At 38.6% G+C, this 25,788-nt stretch overlaps 1 long non-coding RNA gene across 1 annotated transcript in view; it reads right to left on the minus strand.

Moving 5' to 3' along the window:
- LOC122812021 overlaps positions 1-25,788 on the minus strand; it is a 56,779-nt gene that overhangs the window by 25,314 nt on the left and 5,677 nt on the right. The window lies entirely within an intron of this gene.

Consider the following 25,788-nt stretch of genomic DNA (forward strand, 5'->3'; position numbering starts at 1 on the left):
GAGGGATGTCTGGTGATGTAGCATGAAAATATATATTGAAAATTGGAAGGTAGCTGTTAGGTGAGTTAAGTTTGCAACATGCACTGGGGGTATGAATATCATGACCTGGCACATTTGTTTTCAGATTTATACACTGATAAAATTTATTTTTAAAGTGTAGGACTCAAACCTAGGCATAAGAGACAAAACATTTTCTTTCACAGTGTTGATTTTCCATCTTTGCCATAGAAGAAGTGCTGCTCAGATATAGTCAGGAATAATTCATAAATACAGCTGACACTTTGAGATGTTACACATGTATGTGTGTGACCTGACAAGGTTCTTGTATATAGATCCAGTTGTGTATATGTCTTATTTAATTGTGAAGGCCATCCAAGTTTAGATAGCAGAATCATATTTACAGAAATATAGTAGACAGTATACCCTCAGTCATATATCTGAAAACATACTAAGGGTTTGCTATCCCTCATAACATATAATTCATATCAGCTCCACTATCTAAAGTGAGAGTGAATATAATGGGAATATAATTGGCACAGGAACAACAGTAAAAATGTCTGGAATGTCCTGGATTAGAAACCAGAACCATGTGCATAGCAGTCCCACACTTATACTTGTTGCCACAGTAATGTTGAAATAGCACTTGTCTATTTTACAGTTCATTGTTATGAATTGCACTGTCACAACAGTAAAATAGGTTGCATACCCTGTACTAGAGCCCAGGACCATCTGTTCTCCAGCCCTACACTTACACCTGCTACCATAAAAGCAGTTGCATGATATTTCCATAAATTCCTACTTGTTCTTAAGTTGTCTGTGTTAACCGCCTCAATGCCACATAGAAAGTTTGCACAGTACCCCAAAAATTCATTAAATGCATCCATTTTTAATTATTGGCTGTCTGTATCCTGTCTGCAGGTGTTCATTGACTGCAGCTATTGGGGAACCTTGCTAAAGTAGTTGAAATGAAGAAAAGCAGTCTATGATATAAACAGTACAAAATGTTTGTTAGTACACATGACATATTTATCCATAGGTTTGGAGTTGAACTCTCACTTCAATGAGCCTTCAGAACACAGTCTTTGTCACACAAATAACCTCTTTGTTACACAAACTTTGCAGTAGGGAACTGAAATCATTCTGCATACAACCAACTGCAACATCATCCACAGTACTAAGAAACCACATAACAGTCATTTGTACATGTATACATTCTGTATGTAGTGCACTGAGTGATCACACAACCATTTATGACTATTGCTTGCAGAAATGCAGCTCTGTCTTATCTCTCTGTGTTTGTTGCTCATTCTTGTCTTATCTGAGTAATACTCTGAGACATGCAGTCTGTAAGGCATTCTATATCATTGTCCTATAAATGTGTGAGGATATTAAATGGCAATAATATACAGTGGTCAAGAAATGAAGGGGAGGTTTAATGTTACTAAACAGAAACTGTGAAATGTGTGCTGCTTACTTACATTTAAAACCTTGATACACTTACTTTGTAAGTCTAACTTAGCTAACACACCCACTGGAGGTAAGGGAGTGTGAACTGTTGTTGTATTTTCCTTCTCCCTACCAGTAATAATTCACAGTTGTAATCCATTAGCAACAAACACAGAGGGAGTGCCTGCACTATTTTACATCTGCTACATGGAGCCAAGGATTTGGCACTCAGCGGTTCTAATGAGTTCACACCTCATTTGCATATTCACCATTCTGAAAGGCTTGAAACTATACCATAAAATGGCAACCGTGTAGCTAGGGAACCTAAAGGTGAGGAGACTTGTTTATGTGGAGAACACAGAAGAGGCTATTACTTTGGGATATATCTGCACAGAAGACTACCAAACTTGAGAAGGTATGCTTGCATTTTTTGGTTCTATACTGCAGATGCTGCAATGTTATTTAAGAAAAATCTGTTTCATATTTATATAATATATTAATTAGCCAATGCTACTCTTATCTGTATGCATTACTTAGAAGTATACTGATGGAATGGGCATGTCTATCAGGGCATTTCACAGGTATACATGATTGGTCTCTGCTGTCACATATTAAGGTAATGTCTGTACAAATCACCCACCTTTTACTTGCTTACACTACAAAGTAATGACATGCAAAGATATGCCAGTCATTCATATTATTACACAATACACTCCAGGTTCAACACTTACCTTGTAAATTCAGCAGTTGCAACAGTCTTAGTTCAGGGCTGACTCTGTCTGATGCTAGCAGTAGACAGCCATTACATGGGTAGGTAAAGGTTGTGAGCATAGCCTGGCATCAGTGTTACTATATGTATGTGCATAGGAGGAAGGTTTTAGACCCTTAGGTGGTGAGTGAGTGTGCTACGTGTTGTGTCTTAGCTAATGTGAGGGCTTACTGAGCACATATACATCTGCCTACACCCACAGCAGCTGCTGGTTCCCCCTCTGACTCCTCACCTATGTGTGGCTGTGGTGACCTTGCAACTGGTGGTGAGATGTGTGCCTCTTCCCCTTGTTGAGCCTGCTGAGGTTGTTTTCTTAGGATGATGTTGTGTAACTTGGCACATACAGTAAATATTTCAGTACAAGTGCATGGATTATACTGCAGAGATCCCCCAGATGTATCTAGGCACTGGAACCATGACTTCAGCAGCCCAAACACCTGCTCTATGATATTTCTAGTTTGAGCGTGTGCCTCATTATGGCATTCTTCAGCAGGTGTGTGTTTGCATTTCTGATGCCTGTCCTCAGCCACGGTTACAGTACATAGACAGTAAATGACCCTGTGGGATATTCCCCTTAGTGAAAATCTAATACAATTGGGAGGTGTGCCAGATATGTGAGTCATGGTAACTGCCTGGGTTGCCAGCACACACATTCAAGATAATTCCCTTAGTATTACACACAACTTGGCAGTTAACAGAGTGGATGTATAATCAATCTCCAGGAAGGTCTCCATCATCTTTCTATTTATGTAGAGCCTTCCCTGTTTCCTGGGTGGTGCCTTAATTTCAACATGTGTGCAATCCAGGGCACCCAGTACTTCAGGGTACTGTGCTACAGGTTAGAACTCACGCATATTTCTGGCCCTATCCTCAGGAGTATGGGGAAAATATATGTGATCACTGGAATGTTGGAGCATAGCATTCAGGAAATGATGGAGGATCCTGGATGCTGATGCCTGTGGCACCCACAGCATGCCCCCTGTTGGTCTCTGAAAGGTACCTGTAGCTGAAATTCTAAGAGTTACACATACCTTTGTCTCCACTGGGATCGGTTCCCCTCAGGTTGCCCTGGTTCCGAATTGAGGATGACAGAGGATGCAGAGTTCCTGCAGTGTGTCTCTATCCACCCTGTAGCACTCTGCTATTTCCTTGTCATGTACATTGTGATAAGCTACTCAGGGTCTGAAAACTCTTCTCCCTCTTGGTCTTGGTCTATTAGCAGCAGCAGCAACAGCAGCATAAACTTCAGCCTGTTGCACATACACATGAATTAAAGTAACCAGGCACCTACCATTGTTTTTGTGTAGACTCCTTTCAGTTGCTGTATTCCAGTAGGTTTTGGAAATTGCAGGGAAAATCAGCACTGTGTCTACATGATTGCTTTATAGCTTGTTGAATAGCTCCTCTATCATGGATTGTTTGATTAGCATACAATTCAGCTGCTTATGCTGTAATTAGCATGTCACAGTGTTTACCTTGTTTGCATGGCTCTACACACCGTGTAGAGCTGCTTACTTATGCCAAAACAGTTTGCTACCATATGCGCGTTGAGCAGTACCACACACATGATGTAAATGGACCATGTAGGCTTTACTGACTCTGGCTTTCAGTCTTTTTAATAAGACTCCATCCTCTTTAGGCTGTCTTTCAAAGGAAAGACATTTACCAAAGTACCACCTGTGTGAAGGAAACAGATTTCTGACAACATCCACACACAGAAAACATTACAGGCCTTCAGAATTAAACTAAGACATAACCTATTTAAAGAAAATGCAAGCAAGTGCTTTAGAGATAATAGTTAACCCCTAAGCTGGTACCAAATGCTTTTAAATTATTACAGAATGTTATGCACATGTATCACATGATAAAACATATTGGCATCATCTATTGTATATGTAAATAGATGGAATGCATTTCAAATCTTGAGGGACAAAACCATTGACACCAAAAACATCAACCACAGAAGATCAAAGCACAAAATCCCAAACAACCAAAAAAAACCCAAGTGCTATGTAGGGGGCTTCCCCCTGCTACTCATATAAAGACCAACTCTGAGATTGTGCCATGGTGAGGAAAGAGCAAAACTCCAGTCCCCATTGTGCCTCAATCTCACACAACAAGCTACTGACTTTTTAGTGCATCTAAAAATGCTGGTAGTAAATGCATTCAGTATTCTGTCTCTCAACCTACTGTGGTTAATGTTTCTAGTATCATTGTTTTTTCCCTTTGGAATTTTTAATGTATCTGAAATAGGTATATATTGCTGCTTAAGAACTACCTCTAGTATATCTTTATTATATTTACTAGTGCTTATATTAATGTACATGTATGAATATCCTTTTATGTTTTATTAGAATTTTGTTCTGAATCTGTCTAATTAGACATCGATGAAGGAAGGACACCAGCCAGGTCCACTCTGAACACGAATAAAATTTATTGAATATAAACCACTAAAAATTATACTGTTTAAAATTGCAATGAGATATCCAGGCATTAATGAAATGGTGAATGTCAATTGTGTATTAAAATTAAATCATTTGTTAAGATAATATTATTATAATGGCTAAGATACATTTTATTCAATTTTTGTTATATTTTTTTAGTGTGCATATAACCATGAGAAGTATTGTTAGAATTTTAGCACGAGTGTTGCTTTAAACATTTTAAAATCAAGCAATAGTATGTTAATTACTTAACTGGTATGCGTATTTGAATGCTGGGTAGGTTGTTCAAAATTGTTCTGAAGAAGTCCTCATAGGAGGGATGAAAGCGCTTAACTGTGCACATTTTAAACAGTATAATTTTTAGTGGTTTATATTCAATAAATTGTATTCATGTTCCGAGTGCACTTGGCTGGTGTCCTCCCTTTCTAGATTATTTGGTTTGTTGATTTACGTTTTGTTTGTAATTAGACATCGATGCTTAATGTTTTGAAAGTAAAATGTCTGAATAGCTATATTGCATGAACAGAAACATAAGTCTTTTATTGCACATCTGTTGTAATAGATATTCTGCTATTTTTGTTGCGTCTTTGTAACATTATATGTATATTTGTATATGGGTCTACTTCATTTGACTGAAAATACACCAATGAAAATGAAATCAGTGGGATCACTTCACTGAAAGCCCACTTCACTGAAAATGAAATCAGTGGGATCACTTCACTGAAAGCCCACTTCACTGAAAACTCATTTGACTGAAACTCATTTAATTGAAAGTTATATATGGCCTTTTTCCCACTGTAGTGCCATCCTGGAGTTAGTATATATATTAAGGGTGTGTGTGGGGGCACAGCCCCCCACATTGGGTGTGGGTGGGGAGCGTAGCCCCCCCATATATTATAAACATTTTAAACTATACACATTGACGCTTACAAGTGCAATAAATTACTGTTTCCAGAAGAGAATATATAACCAACATTTTATATATATATATATATATATATATATATATATATATAAAACTCCAGGATCACACTACAGTGGAGAAAAGGCCATATATAACTTTCAACGAAATGAGTTTCAGTCAAATGAGGTTTCAGTGAAGTGGTCCTAGTAATTTCATTTTCCGTGAAATGTATTTTCAATCAAATGAAGTAGACCCGTGTGTGTATGTGTGTGCGTGTGTGTGTGTGTGTGTGTGTGTGTGTGTGTGTGTGTGTGTGTGTGTGTGTGTGTGTGTGTGTGTGTGTGTGTGTGTGTGTGTGTGTATATATATATATATATATATATATATATATATATATATATATATATATATATATATACATATATAAATATATGGGTTTACTTTGTAAGGCCAGAATATCACACCAGTGACTTTCACAATCCCGAGACTAGAATTCCGACAACATCAGAAAACCGATGTCCTGGATCACCAGCTGAGAACTCCAGCCCCTTAACCCTGTGGTAGTGTTACCTTGGAGTTGGTATATTTAGTTAGGGGGGGATGGGAGGACAAAGGCCCCCACATCAGTGGGTTTAATTTGCTTTGGGTTTAATTTTATATTTTTTTGGACAAGTGGTTACTTACCTGGAGTTCGCAGTTGGTGTTCTAGGATGTTGGGTTTCTGATATTGTTGGCCTTCTCGTCTTGGCATTGTGAAAGTCGGTGTTGTGGTATTTCAGTCTTCCGAAGTAGATCTATATATAACTATGCCCTGCTTGTACCTGGGTAATGGATGAAAATAGTTGAAAGACAAGTCCACCTACATAAATCAATAGATAGATAGATAGAGAGATAGAAAGATAGATACAAGATTAAGGAAATAACCTGAAGGGAGTTAAATAAATTTATTAGAGCATCATCTACAAGGGTTGTTGCAAGCATCAGCTCTGAAGATAAATGTAGTTATAATTCTAATGTCCATCTTTGATGACATTCTTGTAAAAAGATGTTCTTTATAGGTACATGACTAAAGTATGCATGTTTCAGTGAGTTATTAAAATGATGATGCTAAAGCTTTGACCATGAGTATATGGATCAAGTGTGAAATCAAGCAGGTCTATGAATAGTAGATGAAAAAGCTAGTAAGCAATGTGCAGTCAGACTAAATCGCATCCCAGTTTAATATTAAATAGTTATCTGTGCAGAGCTGAAACCTTGCTAAGAATGTTTATTATTTTTCCAACTTGCGGGTTTATGTTAACAGATGTGCAATTTACACAATTTGATTTGCATATGGATGTATGAGCTCACAATTTCCTTGCACTGTAGTTACTTTTTAATAATAAAATAATGATTTATTGTAAAAAAAAATAATTGAACATGAGGCAAGAGCATACATCATTATAGTTGTGATGCTTTCGTAATCACTGTTAAACACCTGGGGATTGTATTAGTTTTACCTCACAACTGTATGATTGTTAAAAGATATTCACAAGGAAGTAGCAGAGCATTATGATTTTGTTTTGACAATTTTTCTTATTTCAGACTTGATAATTAGACTAAAGAGTCGAATATAAGTGAGATGAATATTTCATTGTATTTCACATGACAGTACAAATCACCTGGTTTGATGTTTGTATGTAAATGCTAAAGTTCACATGTGTTTGCTTTTTAGTTGCATCTCACTGAAGGAAACTCTACAGATTTAAAATAAGGATGTAGCTCATCAGTGCAATGATGCAACTGCTCTCCTCCTTCCAGGCTGTATTTAGTGTAGCAGCAATAACAAATGTTGCCTCTAACAGAATGAATGGGTCAATATGTTGTCCCCCAAAACCCCAAAAGGGAAGGAATGTGCCTAGTGTGATCTCATTCCAAATGGGTGTGCTCCCTGACAGGGCACAAATGGGTTTGGTTGTCACCCTGAAGAGGAATAAATGTATCTGTAGAGCAGCTAAGGGTCATGTGGGATAGAAACCTACTAAAAAATATATAAATATCCTAGTAAAAGGAAAGTCTTTAGCTTTTTCCCCTTAATGTGAATCATAGATTATTAGATCACTGTTGAAGTAGCATATATCTACATGGGACGTATCCTGCCAAGGATATCATATGTCCGGACAGTATACTAAAGCTTTTGGGAGCTTTCCTTGCACACTGTACATCCAATAGAGCATGAGGGTGTGCTAATATAAAGAGGAAGTGTGGGTACCAAAATTCAGAACTTTCTTGTTATTGAAGAGTTCAGTCCCAAAACATATGTTCCCATTTACCTCTTTCTTCCACATCACACCTTCAACATTTGCTATCTACCTGAGAAAAAATAATTTGAAGTCTGCTTGGGGTATAAAAAATACCTATAAAAAAACTTCCAAGCAAAACTTCTAAACCTACTGGACTTTCTTGCATACTTGGGAGCTACACATATGTCTTCCCATTGTTCCCTTATAAATTGCTTTTCCAGTCACTCCTCTAAAAATTTTCTAACTTCTGATTGCATCGTAGAGTTATTCTGCCATATTTTAAATATCCTACTAATTATCCCTTTTTTAACAGCAGCTTCTGTTCTACATTCAACTAAAAATTATACCAGAGCAGGTATTTCTCTTAGGAAACCTCTATGCATTTCTATTTTATTGTACTCTGATATCAGTCCCTAGTAGGGAAGACGGCCTCTAGCTTGCAGTCCAGTCTTCTTGACCTCATCCCACTCTATTACCATTCCCTCTTTAGTTATTTGCTCCAAATACCTTGATTCCTTTTCAATTTTTTCCCAGTAAATTCCAGCCCCCTCTTGCATATCTTCTGTACCCCTACTTACAGTCATTCCTAATGGCAAAATCTCCTTTCGCCATTCTCAGGTTAGTTCTTGAAATACCTTCTGCTACTTTGTAAATGTAATATTCTGTATGGCTGTTATTATTCTCCTTAAAGATCTGCATCCTAAATTCCACTCTCTCATTTTTTCTTGACCCCCCCCCCAGACTTCATCATCATCATCATCATCATCATCATCATCATCATCATCATCAGTATCATCCTTTTCCATTTTGAATTATAACCTTCTACTTGTGTTATGTATATGAGCCTTAACTATGTAGCTCTAAAATACCCCTTCAAATCAGGTAATCCTAAACCACCTTGTAATATTGGAAGAATTAATGCATCCCAATTAATTCTTACTCTCTTCCCCTCCCAGATAAATTTCTTTGGCTCTTTATTAATCATTGTCCCCAACTTCTCCTTTGGTTGCAAAAAATATGCCTGACCTGTATATTAAACTAAAGGGATTAAAAACATTTTCATTGCTTGTATACTGCAATCCATATCCAGTTTCTCAATTTTGTATTATCTTTTGTTTGGTCTCTCCCCATATATCCTTAGCTGCTATAATAGGAGCCTTTGCAATCCATACTTCTAAATACTTCATCTTATCTTGTTCCCATAAATATGGATTGTGCTGAATCAATTCATGCGTAGGTACATAATTTACAGCTATAGCCTCTGTTTTTTCTTCATTAATTTTGTATTCCAAAAAGACTTGAAACTGCTTTATATGTTACACAATGCTGAGATGTCCTTTTCTGCATTTATCAGGTACAAAATAATATCATCTGCAAATAAAGCCAACTTTTCTTGATTATAATATCAATTATATCCTTGGATTTCTGAGTTCCTTATTTTCTTTACCAATGGCTCTAAATATAAAACAAATAAAAGGGAAGGAGGATACCCCATCTGGTTCCTCTGTTCAAACTCAACCTATAAGTGAGGAACCCTCCCCTTTTAATTCTTAGCTCTGAGCCTTCATATGTCTTCCTAATTAACCTTATTAGTGTGTCAGAGAATCCTAATGGTTCCATTGCTCTACTCATAAAATCCCAGCTTACTCTGTTGAATGCTTTCTCTGAATCAAGACCTTCCAAGAACAGCAGTATTTTCTTACATTCTGCTTCCCTCTGGATCATCATTTGTTCTGTTGATGTCAAATATTTGCCTCCCCGCCATAAAACCACATTGATCCATATCTATCAATATTGCAACACTTTTGCCATTATTTTTCTTACTATAGACATAAACACTTGGTAATCATGGCTTAAAATTGAAATGGGCCTATATGAAGCTGGGTGTGATGGGTCTTTACTATATTTGGGTCGTACAGCAACCACAGCTTTCTTCCAAGGTGATGGTGCTTACCCTTCATTTAAAATACTGCTAAATAAAAATCTTCCAAATCTTTATCACTTTCATCAGTCCTGACTTTTAGTGTTCCACAGGAATACCATCTGTTCCTGAAGACCTTCCTGGAGATTGATCATACATCACAGTTTTTATCTCATTTCCTTCTACCTTAACTGATGGTTGTTGAGCCTCATCTATCTTCCATAAATATTTCCATTTGTGCTCTTTCTTGATTTCTGTATTTCTCTGTCTTATACAAATTTTCATAAAATTTCTGAAATATTTCTGGTACCTCTACAAGATCTGTGGTTATTTTTCTTGTTATAGGCTCCTTAAGTTTGACAACAGCCTTTTTTTATTTTATGATGCCTAAGTTGTTGTGCTAAAAAATGTTATGCTCTGGAGTCATTATAAAAAAAATAGTTGCTTAATTCAATCTTTTTACACTCGTGTGTATTATCCAAACAGTCCCTTATTTTGTCTTTAGCACTATGCAGTTGCACCTCTTCTTCTTCTGTGAGATTCTCCTTATTCTGCAAAACTTTAACCTTTGTTCATGGATCCTGGATTTGCTCCTATGCATTCAGCACATTGGGCAATGAGCACCCTTCAGCAATTTTACGGGGTTGGGTTGCTAGCCCGAGGCACAACCCTCCTCAGAGGGTGCACCACATACTCACATGCACGCATTCACACCTAGGGCCAATTTAGTGTGTCCAATCCACCTACCACATGAATGTGGGAGGAAATCAGAGCACCCGGATGAAACTCACACAAATGAAGGGAGGACATGCAGACTGCACACAGAAGGCACATGATCTCAGAATCGAACCGGAGAACTTGTGAGGCGACAGCACTAATCACCACACCACTGAGTTGTCTATTAACCTTTGTTAGCCCATCTAAATAATTTCTATTACTTCTTAACCATATCTATTTATTTTTTATTTATACCCTATTTTTAAACTCCATTTTCATTTTATTCCACTCAATAGCTATCACTTCTGCAAAATTTTTATCTTTCCTAATAACCCACTACCTATTCCTTAAATTCAGCTCCTGCTAACAGGTAGGTGGAAAAGCACCAATGTCTCATTTTTACTTTATTATCCACTATTTTTATCTTAGTTTTTATTGGTGTGTGATCTGAAATAGTTATTGGATGTGTGCTGAAACTTTCAATTAAATACACATTTTCCTGTCAAACATTATTTCTATCCAATCTAGCTCAATTATTATACCTTGGGGGATAATATGTAAATTCTGAGTTCCTATTACCAAATTAAGTCTTCCATACCAAATATTTTCATAACGTTCTGCAAAAATCTACCCTCTTTTGTTATATTTACTTATTTATTTATTTAACATTTGTTTACCGGGAAAGTCCAACTTGGAAAAAGACAATTTTCAGCAGAGGCCTGGGGAGTAAACGCTCCAGATGCATGTCTTGGAAACATGGGAGGAAACCAGAGCACCTGGAGGAAACACATGAATGCAGGAAGGACATGCAGACTCGCACAGAATGTACTCCAGCTGAGAATTGAACCGGAGAACCTCTTGCTGTGAGCTGACAACGCTACCGCTGCACCACTGCACCATCCATAAATTATATTTTCCCTTCTAGCTCCCCTGATATATTCACACTATTGCAAATCAAGTTCCAGCCCCAGCTATAAAAAGAAGTTATGTCTTACCATAATGTTCCATCTGTGTTGTTGATCTTCGTTTATTCATTACTGATGGGTTATCAGTTCCGTCCTTGGAACCGAGCCGGCCAATATCAAGCTCACGTCAGCCAAAAACTCTCAAGCCAAGGTCCTACCCAGAATGCTCTGCTCCCTGTTAACTCAGATCGAGTTTTCAAGTTGATAGATTAAAGTAGAGGCTACCTCTGGTCATAACAGTCCTACAAGAAAGGAGTACATGAGATCAACCAAGAACCTCCGGATGGGGAATGGAGGGTGGGAAGTAATGAATCAACGAAGATCAACAACACAGATGGAACATTATGGTAAGACATAAATTATTTATCTGATGTTGTTAATCTCCATTCATTCTCTACTGATGGGACAGAGTCCCCAGCTTCCTATATTCCTGGGCAGCCCTCATGGACGGACATTCCTGAGCACCATGGAGCCAAAGGAAGCTCTACCTCTGGAGGCCAAGTCCAATTTGTAATGAAGAATAAAGGTATGAGGTTTGGCCCAAGTTGCAGCTGACCAAATATCATTGAGGGAAGCCTTAGCATGGAAAGCTGCTGAAGTTGCCATAGATCTTGTAGAAAGTGCTTTGACTCTATGAGGTAACGTGAGATTGTTTTTGTTGTAGATAAATGTTATACAATTTCTCAACCATGAAGCCAATGTAACTTTTGATACAGGATGACCCCATCTAGGTCCAGAAAAAGCCAGAAAGAGTTGGTCTGATTTACAGGTAGATTTTGTTCTGTCCAGATAAAATCATAATTGCCTATGAACATCCAAGGAGTGCAGGCAATACTCTCCCTTGTTAGAATGGTTAGGAAAGAACACTGGAAGGTCAATAGACTGATTGATAGATCGCTCTGACACCACTTTTGGTAAAAAGATAGAATTAGTTCTCAGTGATACCCTATCCTTATGGAAGATAAGATAGGGAGATGTGATCCATAAGGCCTGGAGTTCTGACAATCACCTGGCCGATGTGATTGCAATCAAAAACAAAGTTTTCCAAGAGAGATATTTTACATCACATGAAGATTGCAGGTTCAAAGGGGGGGAGCTGTTAGAGCTTGCAGAACCAACGTCAAATCCCAAGTTTGTACGGGTTCTCTAAAGGGAGGTTTTAGGTGGATAACCCCTTTCAAGAAAGTCTTATAGAGTCTGTGTGATATAAGTGAAGAATCTTGAAAACCAATATGAAAATTTGAAATGGCAGCTAAATGTACACGGATAGTAGAGGCAGACACCCCAAAGTGGAAAAGATGTGATAAGTAATCCAACACCACAGAGACTGGGGCTGACAAGGGATCTAATTGTTTATTTGCTGCCCATAGAGATAACCTTTTCCATTTGTTAAGCTAGATTCCTCTGGTGGACGATTTATGAGATGCAATAAGAATATTGCACACAGGGAATGAAAGGTTTTCATGCCTGGCAATCATAGGAAGTGGAGAAACTAAGCTGTCAGTTTCAGGGTTGTTAGATTGGGGGTGAATCAGACCCAGTGGATGGGAGATCAATGTTGGGGATGGGTTGAGGATCCACGGTTGATCTAGCAGGTGAGGCTAGAGGAAGGGTAACCAGACTTGTCGAGGCCAATATGGAGCAATGAGGATCACTCTGCTCTTCAACTGTTGTGCTTTCTTTAGAAATTGGGAGATGAGGGGGAGAGGAGGATAAGCATAAAAAAGACCCAGAGGCCAAGCATGGAATAGACCATCCCTTGGTGACTGTCCCTGAGGGGGATCAGGGCAAAGTACTTGCTGCACTTGTAGTTGGTTGGGGAGGCAAATAGGTCGCAGCAAGGCTGGCCCCATCAGTCGAAGATTTTCGCCACTATCAGAGGACTGAGAGACCACTCGTGAGGCTGTAGAATGCACCTGGTCAATTTGTCTGCTATCAGGTTGGAGCTCCTAGGAATGTGCGTTGCAGTCAGAAAGGGGTTGTAAGTGATCACCCATTGCATTATTCTCAAGGCCTCTTGGCATAACAAGTAAGATCTGGTGCCTCCTTGTTTGTTGATGTACCAGACCACTGACATGTTGTCTGATTGGATTGCAATAGTCCCAGATGGAAGGATGAAGTGAAATGCTTGCAATGCTAGAAGCACCACCCTCAGTTCCAGGGCATTGATATGCAAAAGGGCCTCTGTCTCCGACCAGGTACCTTGGACCGAGTTTCCCTGACATAGCCCCCCTCCCCATCAGGGAGGTGTCTGTGGTCACAGTGGCTAATGGCTGATGGGGGCTGAAAGGGCGAGACCATTGTTGGGGATTTTGAGATGTCCACCAGAGTAAATATTGCTTGCATCTCTGCGTTACACTTATCTGAAGAAACAAAGGATGTTGAAGAGGGTACCACTGAGTGAGAAGTAGCCATTGAAGGAGCCTCATGTGGAATCTGGCTAGAGGAACAATGGTAATCGAGGCTGCCATTGACCCCAATAGCTGGAGTATAGATCAAGCTGGGGATTTGTGGTGAGAGAGCAGTAGTTGAACTTGTCTTATTCTCTGAAGTCTGTATGCTGGAAGGGATGCTGTGCAGTTTCTCGTGTCCAACATAACCCTATAAATTCCAAAGACTGAGTTGGGTTTGTGTTGGATGTCTCCCAGTTTATAGTGATTCCCAGGCTTCGAGCTGTTAAGAGAGTATACTGCAGGGCTTCTTCCAGTAGACGCTTGGTGGGGGCGGTAAGAAGCCAGTCGTCTAGATATGGAAATGCCTGGAATCTTTGAAGTCACAAGTGAGCGATAACCACTTCCATGCACTTTGTGAACACTCTGGGGGCTGTAGAGAGACCGAAGGGCAGGGCTCGAAACTGGTAGTGACTGGCTCCTATACAGAAACAGAAGAATCTTCTTGAGCATTTGTCCATCTTTATGTGGTAATACGCATCTTGAAGATCTACAGAGCACAGCCAATCATCTTCTTCCAGAAGAGGAAGGATAGACTGAATCATGACCGTCTGGAATTTCTCTGTTTTTACAAATTTATTTAGTGTACTGAGATCCAGAATTGGTCTCCAGTCCCCTGGCTTTTTTGGCACTAACAAGAACCTGGAGTAAAAACTGGATCCTATCTGGTCTGGGGGGACAGTCTGGATGACTCTTTTTTGTAGCAGCTTTTGGATTTCATGTGCTGCTGTTTCCCTTTGACTGGGTGGAACGTTGGGTAATACTCTTGATGAGACTGGGCAAAGATGAAAGGGGATGTGATAGCCTCTGGATATAATCCATTGTACCCAAGAGTCAGTTGTTATCTTTTGCCAGGCAGTGGGGTACAAGGAGAAATGACCCCCGACTGCTTCCAGAGGTGAGCAGTCGGGTAACACTTCAGGAGCGCTGATAGGGTTGGCCAGAGAAAGAATATCTGGAGCCCCAGTTTCACGGACCTCCTCTGCACCAAAACGGGCATCTTCCATTGGAGTTTCCCCCTCTGCCTCTAGGGGAGAACTCGGCACTTCCATCCTGGAAAGAATCCTGTGATTTCTTGTGCCAGTTCTTTCTGTTCCTCTGATTTCTGGAGTAGAATTGCTGAGGAGTGGAGTGTCTGACACCAATAGCCAACAGGGTCTTGCCATCTTGTTTACACCTTGCCAGCATATCCTTGACTTTAGGGCCAAACAAAGAAGTGGCCTCTATGGGGTCATTCATGAAGGAAGCCTTAAAGGAGTCCACAAAGTCGCAAAGGTGCATCCAAGCATGTCATCTGGTGACTATACCTGCGCCTGCTGCTCTAACTGCCCCTTCCACTGCGTGAGAAGTAAGACACATGGAAGAGTTGGAAATGGACTCTAGGGTGGCTATCTGAGAAGCCACATTATCATGGACTTTGTCAGAAACATCTCCTGCCAAGGTTTCAGAGAGCTGGTTGATAAGATCTCACTGTAGCCTGGTAAAATGTGTCAAATAATTCAAAGACCTTACGGTGAAGGTCGATGAAGCAAACACATGCTTCCCTAATCTGTCAGTTGCCCAGGTCTCCTTGTTGGGTAGATGGACAATTTGGCTCTCTTCTGCCAAATCCTTCTTAGTAGCAGCTGCCACCACCATAGCATCTACTGAAAGACCTCATGACTAACAGGGATGCTCAGCTGGGGGCAATAATATTTTATCTGGTCTCTTAGATATCACTTCCATGGTGTCAGGAGCCTTCCATGCGAGCTGCTGGATGAGCTCATTGGCAGGTGGGGTGACCAAGGAAGTAGGGGGCCGGGCACGAAAAGCTTGCAGGAATATGGATTACTCAGAGGAAGGATTAGAGGCCTTCCAGTCACCCCTCTGTCTAAGGATCTCGGGAATGTTGCCAAAGGATACCTCATCAAAGAGTGACCATGGGGACCCCTCCCCATCATCAAAATCTGCATCTTCAGTCAATGACTCCTCAGTGGAGTCCATGTGCTTCCTCTTACATGATGCTTCGTGGGGTACTTCCTCAGTGGGAGTTTCTGGGGAAGACTGCAAAGAAGGGGTCTCCTGAGGAGGAGAAATCTGAGGATCTTGTGCCCAGTGTTCAGCAATTGAAGCTTGTGGCAGTTGTGGCACATGGGGGAGAGGACTCCGACAATTGAGCTTGGAAGGCTGGCCCACCCAAGGAGGGATGGGTGCCTGGAACCGAGCATGACAACCTCGGAACTGGGGTCACACCCTGCCTTGATGAGCCTGCCCCCAGACCAGGAGTCTCAAGATGACCGTGGACCATAAGAGAGAGAGAGAGAGAGAGAGAGAGAGCATCCCTGGAAGGTGCCATAGAAAAAAATCGACGTTGAGCCAGGAATGCCCTCCCCAATGGCACAGCCACTGGCCTGAGAACAGCCCGATGTCCAGTGCACCAAAGGCCACAAGGACAACTCTGGTTACAAAGTGAGATCAACTCTTGGAATCGGAGGAAGGGAAGCTGCTGTCGGAGTAATAGGCTTTGAGACTTGAGTGGAAGTTGAAGGAGGAGTATATGTTGGGGTTTGAGGAGATATACTTTCACCTGAATGAGGGAACGTGGACTTCGACTGTTGACAGAGACCTTTGGCCACAAGCAACTGGTCAACAAGCCACAACACATCCTATTCAGAAAGTCTCTTGGTTGACCTCATGGAGAAAGCTGATGGTGATTCTAGCATTTCTAGGAAAGGACTATAGTGACTGCTAGCAAAAGGATCCAGTGAAGGGGAATATTTGGTCCTTGCTAATTCAATAGGTGTAGAGCTTGGAGCCGAGGAAGTCTGCACTGAAGAAAATGGTGTGGAAAAAGTCTGCGCTGTACCAACGGTGCCAAAGGGGAATGAACCTGTATGAATGGTGTCATCAGGGGTTGAGACAGAACTGTTGGAACCATAGTTGTCTGCACCGGGAACACTGGTGCAAGTATTGATAAAGGAGACATGTCTGTAGTCAGAATCATTTGGAGAGTTGCCAAGCCTGGAGCCGACAGGGTTACAGGGGGCAGTGCCAGAGTAGTAATCAATTTCACCTTCATGTGAGTCAACTCCCTACAATCTCCAGAGGGAGAAGAAGGGAGTGACTTTGATGAAGAAGAGGAAGAACGCCTCTTGCAGGGTTTAACAGGAGGGGGTGAGCTCTCCAACCCAGAAATAGCCTCAGAGAAAGGAGACTTGAGGAGACCTTTCAAAATTAACTTATTCTTCCTCTCGTTGAAAGTCCTGGTAGAGAAATTTTTACAAATCCCACACAGAGGATCCACAGTCAAGTGGAAGACATTAAGTCAGTAGGCACGTAAATCATGGCCATCGGAAAGCAGTAACTTATGACCGCAATCCTTGCACTGCTTGAAACTAACGCTATTTTTCTTATCCGACATAACTGGTGTGGAGAAGCACAGTACCAAAAGGAAGAATAAGGGCTACCCAACAAAAGGGTAAAAAGAGAAAAAGAAGGATTACCAATGATGGTAATGGAGAATTACCACAAGGTAGTAAAAGAGGGTACTAAAAGGAAAAGACTAAAGGGAGAGAGTCTAAAGTGTGCAATAGGGTGGAAAATATTAGAATAAACTTTTGAGAAAAACTTAGAGTAATAATATATAAACTTTCAAAAAATTAGAGAGCTGAGAGAGTGGCTTGACACGGCTGTACAGCAACGCGCCAAATGAGATCTGGGTTAACAGGGAGCAGAGAATTCTGGGTAGGACCTTGGCTTGAGAGTTTTTGGCTGATGTGAGCTTGATATTAGCCGGCTTGGTTCCAAGGATGGAACCGATAACCCATCAGTAATGAATGAATGAAGATTAACAACATCAGATGTAATATTCCCTGTTGAAAGCTGATTATTTCTCCCAAAATTTCTTAAGTTTCATAATAGCAGGTTTTGGTGGAATATAAATACATGCCAGTGTAACCCTCCTCCTCCCTTACCAATAGCTTCTTACAACCACAAATCTACCATTATTGTCTTTTTCCCTTCTATCACTATTGGAGCCTCCTAGCAATATTGCTACCTGTTTCTTTTGTTCCTGATATTCTGCTGAATATCCATCATGAATTAATTTCAAATGTGTGTCTAATTCACATGCTCATTTCTTTCCAGATGTGTCTCCTGTAGCATTATTATTTGCACTCTGCATTTCTTAATATAATTCAATACTCTTTCCTTTTTGTCTATACCTGTAAGACCATTTATGTTCCAAGATAACATGGATAGTGTAGCAATTATGATAAAAAGCTATTTTCTGTCTGTATAATTAAACTAGAAGTTCAACATGTGTAACAAATAAACGAATGAAAATGCTTAAATTCAGAACTGACTCAGTGTCTCTCTCATCAATCCAAAAACTCAATGATTTTGTTGTTACTACTATACAATAACATAGATAGTCATAACAGACACAAATAGTAAGAATTATGTTAAAAAAATTGATAACAATATATGTGTGTTCACAATGGTTCCTTCATAAGAAGACTGATCAAATAACTATTTACAATGAAAATTATATAGAATTACATATTATTACACAGAAGTTTTAAAATACGAATTGTATAATAGAAGATTACATATAACAATACTTTGGTGATGTCATGATGTCATATTAATAAGATGAATTCCAAAGTCAAACGACCGAAGTGTTTATGCAATATCTATTAATGAAGGTTGAGTTTTCTGCATTATATTGTATAGAATATTTGAATACATATTTAGTTTGTGAGCTGAGTGATATCTTGTTTAATATGATGTTTGTTCTGTTTCTGATAATTTATTTTAATGAGCTTTTCCCTCATTGGACACTACGTTCCAAGCAGACCTATCAGGAAAGTGGCTTTTAATGATGCATGACTTTATTGGTTTATAGAAGACAGGTATTATGAGTGGAGATGATGGTAAGGGTAATATAGTGGTTGAATAACAGTTTCAAAACACTGAAGTGACATCATTAGATTTAGTAATACCTTGGAGATTTTATGATGTCATGTTAATAAGATTAATTCCAAAGTTTGAGGATCGAAATGTTTATGCAATGTCTATTAATGACGGTTGAGTTTTTTGCATCATATTGTCTTTAGTTTGTGAGCTGAATGACATCTTGTTGAATATTCAGGGATAAAATGTTTTAGTACTAGATTCTTATATATATATATATATATATATATATATATATATATATATATATATACCTATCAGTTCACCGACAGGTCAAAACAGCGACACTCCAAATCATCGACACTTCATAACATCGACGTTTCAGGTAAGTGATCTTCTCCCTCACAGGACCCATGGTAGCACTCGTTTCTCTTTTTTAACGTCATTCTTCAAAATTTACCCTGACAGCGTTGTCCTTACCTTCTTAATAGTGAAACGAGTGCTACCATGGGTCCTGTGAGGGAGAAGATCGCTTACCTGAAACGTTGATGTTATGAAGTGTCGATGATTTGGAGTCAAACATGTGAGTGTCGCTGTTTTGACCTGGCGGTGAACTGATAGGTACCCATATATATATATATACACACATATACACATAAGTTTTTTTATAATGCGATGTGTTTGTGCATGACATTTAGTACTTATTGATATATAGGTTCATAGGTTCATAGGTTCATACTAGGCTATCTGCCCGAGGGCATTTACAAGCCTAGCCCATAGTTTTGTGGCTTACGCCACCCCTTTAGTATGGGGAACTATACCCATTATTTTGCTGTGCCTCTGTTGAGCAGTGACACTGAGGTAATCCCTGGGGTATATATGGGGTGTCTCTGTTTGGATGCTAATGACATTTTAGACCTATCAGGGTAGAGTTTGTTTTATTTGTTAGTTTTACATGTTTCAGATTGGCTCGAGCTCTTTTTGTCAATTATTCATGAGGTGTTTTAGATTGGAAAATTATGGTTTAGTGGACCAATTGTGAGAGAAAGTCAGACGTATTACATTTTGATTGGTAGGATTTTGTGTTGATTTTATTGGTGCTGACTAGAGTGCATGTTTTGCATATTTTTTTCTTAAGTTTACAATTGGATAGCTTATGTTATTTAAAGTTTTTGATTTGTTTTTATGGATTTTCATGTTTATTGGTCTGAAGAAGCAGTTGTTAACCACAAAAGTGCTCACCCTTTTTTCTGTGATTAAATTTTATTATTTTCACAGTTATGGTGGTCGTACCAAGATTTTTATTTACTACAAGTTCTTTGTCATTCCTGGTGTGGCCTTTACCTGCATACCAGTTCACTGAGTTAATAGAAGATTACATCATAGGCTTGTAAATGACCAGATCGGAATGATACATTGTGATACAAATATTAAATTTAATACAGAATACTCAGATGTAGCTTGACATCCAAATATGGGAGGCAGTAAATATTAAAAGTAAGCAAAGCTGAGTTACAAGGAAACTGTGAGATGCCAGCTATGAGGTAAATTAGGAGAAGTTATGAGTAATAAGGAACTACCATATTGACAAGTATGATTAAAATAATAATGTAAAATATCAAGAATGATTCCCTGAAACTGAAGTAGAAGGTTAGGATTAATATAAGACTAATTCAGTTTAGAAAGGGTTATATTATTTTTACACTAGCAGGTAGTTTAATATTTTAAGGGCTGATGCAGATCACTCATATACATACAGAGACATTTGTGAACTTTGAGTAGTAAAGGTAAGGATATTCCAGATAACAAAAATATAGCTATTTACAGAGCCTCCCTGCTGTTGTCAGACCTAAAAACTTCTTGATTGAAGCCAATAAGGAACCTTAGCACCCTGGCTGTGATAGCCAATGCAAAGGCAAGCTAATGAAAGCAATGATTTTTCTATGAAGAGAAAAATGTTTTGTGCTGTTTCCCTTGATCATATTTTTCTTTGAAGCATATAAAACAAATTTACCTTGATTGTTTTATGTTGCTAATCTTTTTCATGGTTGAATATTGTATTTATTTAACTGTGTGTAGTACAGTATCAGGTACACTAAAATGTGGTATCTAGAACCTTTATTAAATTTATCATAAAATGCACTTTGTAATAGCAATGATCATGGGGAAGCAATATAGAGAATTATGGTTTTGGTGCTTTAACAATTGTGTTTCAGCATCTGGACTCTGCATTATTTCTAATATGCATATTGTGCTTGTAACTGTGATCATAGAAAAGCAAAATACAGCATTGTTATTGTGCTTTGGCAAGTACTATTCTCTGATATCCAATAGTAAGACATAATAGTCAAATATAGACAAGATGAATATTTTACTTTATTTTACATTATTACAAATGTCATTGGTAAACCCGTGGTAGTGGTGCTGTGGTAGCATTGTCACCTCACACTAAGATGTTGTCCCGTTCGATTCTCAGCTAGAGCATCTTCTGTGTGGAGGCATGCGTGAATGGGCGTGTCTTTGTTGAAGGTTGTGCATCAGGGCTGGTAACTTAGCACGTAAAAATCCACTACCAAACATTAGTGGACTGGAGTTCCATTGTGGCGACTCCTAACCCCTAATAAGCCGAAAGACACAACAACAACAAATGTCATTGGTAAATTGTTTAAATGTAGAAGTAGGGTCAGATATTCTTGCTTTGCAGTTTATGTGGTGTAAATAATAACATATGTTTTACTACAGAACTAAGGTGATAATGAGGAAGTGCCATATAATATAAAAGCCCTGATGTTATTTATTCTTTTCACTGATTCTTGATAGGGAGAAGTAATAGCAAAATATAGCCAAATGTAGATATTTCACTTTATTTTATATAACTACAAATAATTTGGAGGAGTATTTGCTTGTGAATGTAGGAGTTCATATATTCTTATTTTGTTCTTCTTATTTTATTATGATAGAAAAGGGAATCCTACAGTTTATCACATACTATTAAAGTGAATATCAGAATAATGCCACTGAAAGATCACCTGGTTCCTTTAGTTGACATTTTAGTACACTGGAGCTGGCTATGTTGCAGACACTGTGCTTTTACTTTTGATTCTTGAGACTCCGGTGAAAGGGAGGAGGTACATTTTATTTTTTTCTACCTTTTCCTCTGAGTTTGTGTGACTTCAGAGTTTCCCCAGAGATCTGGGATGAGGAGCTTTACCCCACATCATGGGTGGAGGGCACTTGCCACCCTTAAAATAATTGTTTAGAAGTTTTATGTGAAATTTTGAGTGTCAATGAAATCAACATGTGATATATTAAAAATGTCAATATTGTATGTGTGAATTAGCTTATGTTGATTAAAACAGCTTGTGATTAATTATCAAGAAAACAAAATGATTATGTGGAAGAAAATACAACATTGTGTTCTTGCTGCTGTTATAAGCACTGTACTTGACAATGATAAGTAATAGTCAAATATAGCAGCAGAAATGTTTCATTTCAGTTGAAATGACTATAGCTATAACTTGCTGCATTGTTTATCCCATGTCCTGCTGCTCCAACTACAAATGCTATTTCACCCCCACCACAGCTTATGCACAGAATACAATGTGTAGAACAAATGGGTAGAAGATCCATTATAGTGTTTCAAAGGTAAGCAAACTTAGTTTCATTTTATCAAACTATACCCTTTGATATATTCCATTCAATAGAAGAACCACAAATACAAACGAACCAAGCCAGTAAAACAACGAAATCCAAGGCAGTCAACCCAAGCAGATCCACGTAGTGTAGTTAATAAAAATAATTTTAATACTCGAATCACAAATGCAGTAAAAGGCTCTAAACAGAGCCACACATTGATTGTGTGTGGCTTTGCTTAGAGCCTTTTACTGCATTTGTGATTCGAGTATTAAAATTATTTTTATCAACTACACTACGTGGATCTACTTGGGTTGACTGCCTTGGATTTCGTTGTTTTACTATATTCCATTCAATAACTGGAAAGTCATAAAATGAAAGAATATAGATCCAGGTAATATCATGACATAAAGAAACACTGACCGCTGAAAGAGGTTCAGTAAAATGAATCACACTGCCTTCATAAGTACTATTAGAAGCACCATTAAGCTACTAAATCTGATTTAACTAAATAGTTAATAACTCTTTTTACATTACACCTGATAGTGAAAAACAACAGTATCTAAATACAAGTGTGTCTAACACTTCTAAAGAGAGCAATGAATTTCCTCTGTGCAAATGCCTATTACTTTTACATTGAGTGTTGAAGAATGAAAAAATGCTGTAGTCTCCTGATCTTTCTTACAAACACATATAATTTTATATTCATGGATGGTTACTAAGCTATATGTCCTAGAGCCATCTTAAGCCTCACCAAGTTTATTCTAAATTTACTAAAATATTGCTTACATGTGTCAATAAACTAAGGAACTTTATTGTTAAGATATAGGTTTGTAGACATCAAATATTTATAGGCTGCCCCCATCCATTAGGGACATATGTGCCAAACCAGGGGTATATTTATGATTTTCAATTCATTGGTCCAAGTTACATTTGAATAAGGTTAGGGATGAGGTTTTCTTCACATGGATGAGAAGCCTGTTTCAGAGAAGGGGTAATCTTTGAGACACATACCTGTCCCTCCATGTCCTGTTTATGTTGTAGACAAGGTTTAGGTCCTTAGAATGAGTATTTTGGATATTTGTTTTGTGGATGTGCAATAAATCCATCAGTGTGGGATCAGAGGATACCTTGTAGGCTAGGCATGGATTACCACACAGCAGTCTGTAGGAGATTGAATACAGAGATAGGGCTTTGAGGTGGTCTGCATAGGACTTGTTTCCCACTCCTTGTAGTATTTCTGTGACGATTCTCTATTGGTCTCTCAAGCTGTTGCAAGTGCCTGGTCAGGTAAATGCTGAAAGGTGCATTGTACTCAGTGACTGGTCTAATGAGAGCCGAGTACAGATGAACAATAACTTCCTTGGACCCAGATGCTATACCCTTACGTATAAGTTTGCAATACCACAGTAGCCATTTAGTGGTCAAAGATCAGGATATTGTAACATGCATTCCCAGATTCCTGACCACTGGGTTTACTTTTAGGAGTGCATTGCTAATATGGTGATTTCCAGGGCTGGCTGTCTTTTCAAAGAATATTATTATGCATTTTTTAGCATTGAGTTTTAGTCCATGGTTCTGGCACTAGTTGTCTCTCTGTCTCAGGCCTTCTTGAAGGGAATCTGTGTCATTAGGGTGATTCAATGACTACACTAAGTTTGCAGTCACTCTCTGTAAACTCTGTCAGCCAGAGGCCCTTGATATTTGCCTTGACTTCAGAGAAGGTGTTGCCAAAAAAGAAAAGCTCCCACACTGATTCCTGTAGGACTTTAATAGTGACTGAATTAGCGAATGATTAAAGGTTTATTTTAAAATCAATCTGTATTTTTCAAATAAGTCTGGCAGCTGGTGCAGAGGGTTAAGGTTATGAGCTCTAGTTGCTGTGGTACAGGGTCTGATTCCCTCAGCCTTAATTTGCCTACCGTGTCACATTGAAGAAGTCACTTAACCAGACAGTGCTTGGGAACAACTCTGAATTTGGGCTAGGCTCCTCAATGGTCCTCGGGAATGCAAGCCTGATAAGAACCTATGAACTGCCTAAATACATTTCTGTATTAGAATCTAGGTAATGAATAACTGATGTAATCCGCTGAGAATGTTATGATGTTTCTCAGACCATCTTCAACCACTACTATCTTATCACTTTATTATGCCCTCATAAAACATTACTATTCTGCTGCACACCAACATTGAGCAGTGACAAATGATTTTTGTTACTGTCATTCAGTGCATATTTTATCTTGTACTGTTACAGTCAAACTGCTATGCCTCAGTATGGATTGCACGGTATGGAGCATTCTTTTTGCATAGAGTCAGGATTGTCTTAAGGTTATTTATAACAGTGTAATGTATTTTGCACTTTGAGTGGTGATGCATTTTATTGACATTGTCTTTGAGTGGTTCTGTACAATGTTAACCTATTTGCTTCAGTGTTACAGTAATATTGTTTTTAATTAAATTTATCCCTTTGCAATAGAATTCTACCCAGCCTTCTTAGACGGGCCTAGGGTTTCCAGATTTGATCCATAACTACTAAATATTCTAGGTTCATAATTTCACAGGCTTATCATTGACATGATGCCTATTATTCCTCAATAAATTTGATTACTGTAACCCCATCTTGATATTTTCTACCCTCAATATCTGTATCAAAACTGTTTTTGAAGGAGGTTAATAAATGACTTGTTCCAATTATAAGGGTAACCTTATGTTACGCGTTGGAATGTGTTGTATAGTCTGTATCTCAATTATATGCGTATTATTGATAATTACTTTTAGGGGGCCAAAACTTATGTTTGACACTCAAGTATTCAGTGCTCTGAAATATAAATGCTAATGTGTGATTTTGCATAATTATATACTATTTCTGAGATCACAGTACCTCAGGGAATTCACTTTACTCCAAGGTACAGTGATATAAGTTGTTGTTCTGGTATGAGTGTAGCACTTGCAAAAATCCTTTTTTTATTTTTGGTTTTCATTGCACTGGTATTAGTTCCACATTAGAGTTTGTACTTCATTAGTGACAAACACTTTCCTGGCAAATGTCTGCCACACAGCTTATATTTGATATGATGTTCCACAGTGATGCATTCTGCACATACTTTTAAATAGAACTGAATCAAGATTGCTTATAGACCAGGGAAGAGGTATCCAATAACTACCCTACAAGAAAGGGAATATAATGGCAGTTCTAAAGTCTTTCTGAGTAGTTTGAGTTTAACAGCACTGTAAATTTTCTAGCAAGGAATTATTGTACCTTTTCAAGTGGCTTGTTTGATGACTACAGAATATAGTGTTATATTTATTGAGGTGGATCAGTGAGCTATAAAGTGACACAGTAACCTTCCTGAATGCCTAAGCC

This window comes from Protopterus annectens, chromosome 9.part0 (genome assembly GCF_019279795.1).
Source record: "Protopterus annectens isolate FY-2018-M chromosome 9.part0, PAN1.0, whole genome shotgun sequence".
In the NCBI taxonomy this organism is placed as follows: Eukaryota; Metazoa; Chordata; order Ceratodontiformes; family Protopteridae; genus Protopterus; species Protopterus annectens.